This window comes from Propithecus coquereli, unplaced genomic scaffold, assembly GCF_000956105.1.
Source record: "Propithecus coquereli isolate 6110/MARCELLA unplaced genomic scaffold, Pcoq_1.0 Scaffold5, whole genome shotgun sequence".
Taxonomy (NCBI): domain Eukaryota; kingdom Metazoa; phylum Chordata; class Mammalia; order Primates; family Indriidae; genus Propithecus; species Propithecus coquereli.
In genome coordinates, this window is record NW_012150840.1 from 14,158,783 (window position 1) to 14,166,274 (window position 7,492).

A 7,492-nucleotide genomic window follows, 5' to 3' on the forward strand; every position below is an offset into this window, starting at 1 on the left:
TAATTGTAACCAATATTTATTGAGAACTTAATACATGCCAAGCACTATGTTAACTACTTTACATGGATTATCTCATTTAATGTCACAATGTCACTACTAATTAGGTGCCATTAACATCTTCTTTTTTTTTTTTTTTTTTTTACGGGGAGAGGGAGAGTGGAGAGGAAGGGCAACATCCCCATTCTATAAATGAGAAAACTCAAGCTTAGAGAAACTAAGTAACTTAAGACCACATAGTAGTTAAGTGAAAAGAGCCAGAAATCAAACAAGGATGGTTTAATTCCAGAGCCACAGTCTTAACCACTAGGCCACCCAGGAAGGGTCATCTACTATGGCTCTAGGAAAATACAGATCCAGGGGTGGGGAGGAGAATGTAGAGCAGAGAATGGTCAGAGATGAGGCTGGAAAGTGAGACTCCCATCAAGATGTGAAAGTCTTACAACAGTCTGATCTTCTTCCTATACACAATCAGGAGCTTTTGAAGATCTGTTTCCCACTGACTGAATACATTTCCCCCAAATCTGACCATTTCTATTAATAACTACTTCCACCATTATCACTTTGGCCCAAGCCACCATCATCTCTCTGGTGATTTACTAATATTGTCCTAATAGATCTCCCTGCATTTATCCTCACTCCCCTAGAGCCTATTTTTAACAAGCAACCAAAGTCATCCTGCGAAAATGTAAGTTAGAGCATGTCTCCCTTCTGTGCAAAATTTAGCAATGGCTTTCCATTTCCCTCAAAGTAACAAGGTCCTGACAACAGCCTTCATGGAGTCACCTGTTCTGCCTCCATCCCTGTTTTGTCTCTGACCTCATCTACACCTTACTCACTACCCCCACCATTGATCTCTGTGCTTATGTCACACATGCTCTAGCTGCCTTAGGGCCTTTGCTGTAGCAGTTCCCACTACCTAGAACAATCTTTTCCTACATATTCATTTGATATATTCCTGCAACTCCTTCAGATCATTGTTCGCTGCCACTTTCTTACTGAGGCTTACTTTTTTTTTTTTTTTTGAGACAGAGTCTCACTCTGTTGCCCGGGCTAGAGTGCTGTGGCATCAGTCTAGCTCACAGTAACCTCAAACTCCTGGGCTCAAGCCATCCTCCTGCCTCAGCCTCCCGAGTAGCTGGAACTACAGGCATGCGCCACCATGCCCGGCTAATTTTTTTTCTATGTATTTTTAGTTGTCCGATTAATTTCTTTGTATTTTTGGTAGAGACGGGGTCTCGCTCTTGCTCAGGCTGGTTTCGAACTCCTGAGCTCAAACAATCCGCCCACCTCGGCCTCCCAGAGAGCTAGGATTACAGGCACGAGCCACCGCGCCCGGCCTTTCAATATTTTTTTAGAACAATTTTTGTACAACCATAGATAAGTCAAAAATTCATATTTTGAAATATGAGTTCCATTGTGAAACCAATACAACACAGACAGCTCAAAAATATCAACAAAGTATTTGGAAAGGATGTGGCATCGATGAACACGGTACATCGATAGTTTAAAAAGTTCTGTTGTGGTAATTTTAATCTTAAAAATGAGCCGTGTGGACAACCTGAGATCAATGTGGATAATGATAAACCAAAAACTGTAGTGGAAGTGAATTCATCTCAACCTGTGCATAAATCAACAAGGTTTGACGTTACTATTCCAACAATATTAGATCATTTAAAAGAAATTGACGGTCTACAGCCATACCACCCCAAATGCTCCGGATCTCTTCTCATCTCGGAAGCTAAGCAGGGTCTGGCCTGCTTAGTACTTGGATGGGAGACCACCTGGAAATACTGGGTGGTGTAGGCTTTAAAAAAAAAGAAGAGGAGAAATTAAAAAAATAAATAAATAGAACAAATCGACAAGGTAAAGAAGCTGGATAGATGCGTACTACATAAATTAAACAAATGTCAAAAGAAAAATTGTCTTAGAGCTTGCCTTTCTTTGCTGACACGACACAAAGGCGAACAATTTCTATATTGTATTGTTATGTGTGATAAAAAATAGATTCTTTTTTACAATCATCAGTATTCAGCACAATGACTGGATAAAGTGCTGAAACACAGTCTAAAACCAAATATTCATCCCAAAAAGCTAATGGTGTCTGGTGGTCCAGTGGTGGTATTATCCACTACAACTTTGTAAAACCTAGTCAGTCAATTATAGCGGATGTCTACTACAACCAATTGGATGAAATAATGAGGATGCTTTCGATTCAACAGCCGAGATTGGTCAATAGAGACAGGGCAATCCTCTTACAAGACAACGTTTGACCACATGTTGGACAAACAACGCTGCTCAAACTACAGAGACTGGACTTAGAAACTCTTTGTCATCCACTGTATTCACCAGACCTTACGCCAACTGACTACCACTTCTTCCAGACTTTGGACCACTTCTTACAAGAAAAAATATTCAATTCTCAACAAGCTGGAAACAATGCCTTTCACGATTTCATTGCCACTCGCTCTCCAGGTTTCTTTGCTGCTGGCATAAACAAGCTACCGTTAAGGTGACAAAACTGTGTCGATAGTTTAGATACATACTTTGATTAATTGTACTTCTTGTTGGAGATATAATAAACTAAACTTTTGATTCAAAATTGGACATTTCATATTTAATGACCTCATATATCCTCCCTCCCTCACACGCCCCCACCTCCACCTGCTTTCTCAATCTCCCTTACTCTGATCCCCTTTTTTCTTTTTCTACACCACTTAATACATTCTAAAATACTAGACAGCTTATTTATTGCCTGTGCTCCTCTGATAGAATATAAGGTTCTCCAGAGCAGGAATCTTTTTGTTTTCTGATGTAATCCAAGCACCAAGAAGAGTGCCCAAGATAGTATCAATAGAAACTCACAACAGATATAAGATGCAAGTGACATAAAAAGGGAAATTACATTTTCATAAATGAACATATTTTTAAAAGAATAATTAATAAGTACATAATCTAGTCATTAATTTGTAAGGAAAAATTAATTTTATTTTCCTAAATCTATTGGTTCTATAGCTAAATTGAAATTTTAACCAAAATACTTTCAAATTGTCAAAATTATAATAAACTTTCCAAAAACACCCTAAAAGATATTAAACATTGTTTAAATTGTACAAATTCTCTTCTAAAAATATTTTAATATGCTGTACTTTAGTTATCTATTGCTGCATAATAACCCCAAAACTTAGTAGCTTAAGACACTAAACATTTATTATCTCACTGTTTCTGTGGTTCAGAAATTTGGGAATGGCTTAGTTGGGTAGTTCTGGCTTAGGGGCTCTCATGAGATTACAGTCAAGATGTAGGCTGGTTATTAACACATCTTTTAAGTAAGGAGGAAAAGATGTAGGCTGGGGCTCTAGTCATCTGAAGGCTTGACTGGGGCTGAAAGGCCCACCTCCAAGATGGCTCACTAAATGGTTAGTAAGTTGATGCCAGGTGTTGGTAAGAAGCCTCCGTAGCTCTCCACGTAGATTCTCTGTAGGGCTGCTTGAAGGCCCTTAACAACACTATGGCTGGCTTCTCCAGAGTAGGCAATCCAAGAAGAGCAGGGCAGCAGCCACTATGTCCTGTATGACTTAGCCCTGGAAGTCACACATTATCAATTCCCCATATTCTAATGGTCATACAGACCAACCCTGATGAAATATGCGAGGGGACTACACAAAGACATGACTATTAGGAGGTGAGGATCATCAGGGACCATCTTGGAGGCTGGCTACTGCAAGCTGTAACCAGTATTTGCATACAATTTTGTGTTCAGTTTTTTTCCCATATACTGTATATATGTTTCTATTAACACCGCTTACATACGTCCTGTTTTAGGAACTACATGTTATTCCAATGATATTAACTCTTAAAAATTAAAAACAACATTGACTCTTAACTTCTCTGAAAATATGGTACCCCACGACCTGAAGCTTTCCATTTTCTGTTATAGTGCTAATATTTTACTGAAGGGAAAGAAATTAGAAAAACTACAACTCACGCAATATCCTGCTTGTTTATAAGGGTAAAAATAAATTTAAATATTTAAAATAAAAGTCAGATATATTTATTATAGGAAAGAGTAGAAAGAAAATGAGTCATATTTGTTTTGAAGATAGGTAAACATAATTGAATAAAACTAACTGAAATTAAACACTAAATTACGAAAGATATAGAGTGAAAATATTTATATTAACAGAATAGGAACTTTATGTTACATACAGAAAAAAAATTTCTAATCATATAATAGTAGCATTAATAATTAGGTACTAGCTCGGCATGGTGGCAAATGCCTCTAGTCTCAGCTACTGGGGAGGCTGAGGCAGTAGGATCATTTGAGCCCGAGAGTTAGAAGTTGCAGTGAGCTATGATCACACCACTGCATTCCAGCCTGGGTGACAGAGTGAGACCCTGTCTCTAAAAAACGACAACAAAATTAGGTACTGAAGAGGTATCTGGCAGGAAGGGAAAAGACTAATGACTGGCACAGATTTGAAAACCACAGAAAAAATTGATAACAAGTATCTTTCAAGTCAATAAAACTAATATAAAGGTTTATTTAAAAATCAACGTTTATGACGTCATTGCCAAGGAGTTGTAATAAGACCTCTAAGCACGGAACCTATTGGAGGAGAGATTGAACAGGAAGAATTTCCCCATGAGTTGTCTCACTCTGGTGGGGGGGGAGAGTCTTTGCCCGAAGGGCTCAGCCCAAATCCGACCACGTTGTCCTCCTGAGCTCAAGCAATCTTCCTGTCTCAGCCTCCCAAGTAGCTGGAATCACAGATGCCCGCCACCACACCCAGTTGGATATATCCTTTAAGGTCCTTCCAACCCTAGGATCAAATATTCTAACTCCCAACAAAGGAATTAGAATTGATGCACTGGTAGTTACCAATAAAATAAAATTCTTTCCTATAAACAGGTTGCTTCTTTATGTATTTTATTCCATTTCAATTAAAACATCATTAGAGAAGTGCTAAAATGGCCCCTTCTATAAAATGAACCCATTTACGTATTGTAGTGAAATGAGTCAGGCAGTGCATGACCTCATTCTTCATTGCTTCAGCTTGATTTTTCTACAGTAATTACTGCATGGGGGAAGCTGTTGCTATTGCTACCTCTCTTATTTCATAAATCACAAGTTCTTTTCTTACCTGTTCATTAAGAATCAAAGTCCTTTAGATAAGAAAATGCTATCAGTCAGGAGGGAAGTTCATATTGCTCCAATGAACAAATACAATGAAAATCTGAAGTAATAAGCTATCTCTGCATCCAAACCCACATCCATTGTAGGAGGTGTTTATTTGCAGAGGCCACTAGGTACTGTTTATACTGGAGTTTGACTGTGGAAAGAGGAGTAAAAACATATTTTCCCTTTCTTGTTATCAACTGAAAAATAGCTACTGCTTCAAACACGTTAAATCGAAATGAAAAACATGAGAAAAACTGAAATATCACAATGATGCCTCATGTATAAAGCAAGGAATAGAGGTTCCATATAATTAAATTTTCCCACATATGTCTTTTTCCCCCCAAATATATTTTTAAGATGCTTTCCCTCTAAATACTATAACATCTTAACAGCGTTTGGTAAAAATGTTTCTAAAGTGAATTATAATTTTCTATAGGAAATATCACCTTTTATTTATGGCTTACAGTCATGATTATGATCATCAGCTATATTTTCCTGTGAACTTGGGATGCCTCTAGGGGCTACAGGTCTATAGAACTGTTTGCCCTTCTACCACCAAATGGTCCCAGATGGCTATGCTTTCGAGCTAATTTTCCTTGACATCATGCTATATTATATTATCACTGATCAGTGTTGTCATGTACCCAACTTCTTCAATAAACCACCATTATCTATTTTCCTTTAAAAAAAATTTTTTTTTTTAGAGACAGGGTCTCACTCTGTTGCCCAGGCTGGAGTGCAGTGCCATGATCATAGGTAGCTGCAGCCTCAAACTCCTGGGCTCCAGCAACCCTTGAGCCTCACCCTCCAAGTAACTGAGCCTACAGGCACAAGCCACCACGCCCAGCTAATCTTATTTTTTGTACAGATGAAGTCTTGCTTTGTTGCCCAGCAGGTCTCAAATTCCTGATTTCAAGCCATTCTCCTGCTTTGGCCTCCCAAAGTGCTGGGATTACAGATATGAGGCACCATGCCCAGCCTCCTAATTTTCTTTTTAAGTCTGTTGTGGGATATGAACCAGGGAGCCACAATCACTAGAATTTTATGTCAACATATGCAAATGAGGGCCTCTCCAAAAAAATAAGGGTCCTGGACTCTGTGACAGCTCTTTTCGTGGTTTATAGACCCTTTTCCATTTACTGTGAGCTCACAGCTAGGAACAAGAAAGCAGAAATCTGACCTATTAACACACTGACTGCCATGCTAGAAAAAAATTTTTTTCCTTGGGATCACAGTATTTTATTAAAACAAAAAGATCCTTTCTAATTTGTTATTTTTTATTGTTTCCTGTGCATGGGTTATATGCAATGCAATCCACGTTTTTAGAATTACATTGTCAATATTAATTGTAACAATAAGAACATCAAGTAAGATTTTCATGAACCAACTGCAGGGTTTTGCTTCATGAGGCCTCTGGGGTCAAAACTAGCCTGAGTTAAATACAATTCACATGGCAGTCAATGTGTTGAAAGTGGAGTATTACTTTATATAGATTACTTACCAATTTTTTCTTTTGCTTCTGGGTTTTCTCCCTTGTTTCCTTACTACTATGTCTTTTCAACCTGCAGAAGATGGACATGGATGATCATAAGACCAAAGTTCTCTCTTTTTTCTGTTGTCTATGCCTATTTTTGATTCAGTTATCTCCTTCTACATTTCTGTTTCTAATTTGTTTAGGCTTTGGAAGCCAGATTACCAAGCTCATCTCCCGACTTGTAGTCTAAAGCTCTTTGGCTCTTTCTTGTCTTCCACATTTTCTTCTCAAACTACAACCTACCACCTCAGCTACTCTTACCACTCAGCCAGTTCATTTATAAAGTCAGCAACTTGTCTTAGTAGAATTTGGAGAAAGAAAAAAAATAAATCAGCAACAGCAACAGAAGAAAGTCATACTCCCTCCAAAGCTAGTATGTAAGTGTGTGTGAACGCCTGTGTGTAAATGTAAGGAGGGCAGTGACTAAGGAGCTAATTCATAGTGCGTAAAATCTAGTTTATGCATTTGTGAAGTCTTTTTTGGCTGTTAAAATACCTGCTATATGTTCCACAATATGATCAATGAGTGGCCACTTACTATTAGACGTATGAATATGTGGTTAAAAGGGACCAAGCCAATGCCAGTCCTAGGTACATATAAGAATTGAAGACAGGGCCCGGGCATGGTAGCTCACACCTGTAATCCCAGCACTCTGGGAGGCCGAGGCAGGAGGATTGCTTGAGGTCGGGAGTTCAAAACCAGCCTCAGCAAGAGCAAGACCCTATCTCTACTAAAAAATAGAGAGAAATTAGCTGGGCAACTAAAAAAAAAAAAAAATT

At 38.4% G+C, this 7,492-nt stretch overlaps 1 protein-coding gene across 2 annotated transcripts in view; it reads right to left on the bottom strand.

Annotated features, from left to right (window-relative positions):
• Positions 1–7,492, bottom strand: part of ENTPD5 (ectonucleoside triphosphate diphosphohydrolase 5) — a 58,788-nt gene that overhangs the window by 39,173 nt on the left and 12,123 nt on the right. For both annotated transcript variants that reach the window (XM_012656215.1, XM_012656217.1), the window contains exon 3: positions 6,681–6,741. The gene's annotated coding sequence lies outside the window, so the exon portion shown is untranslated. The remainder of the gene's footprint in view (positions 1–6,680; positions 6,742–7,492) is intronic.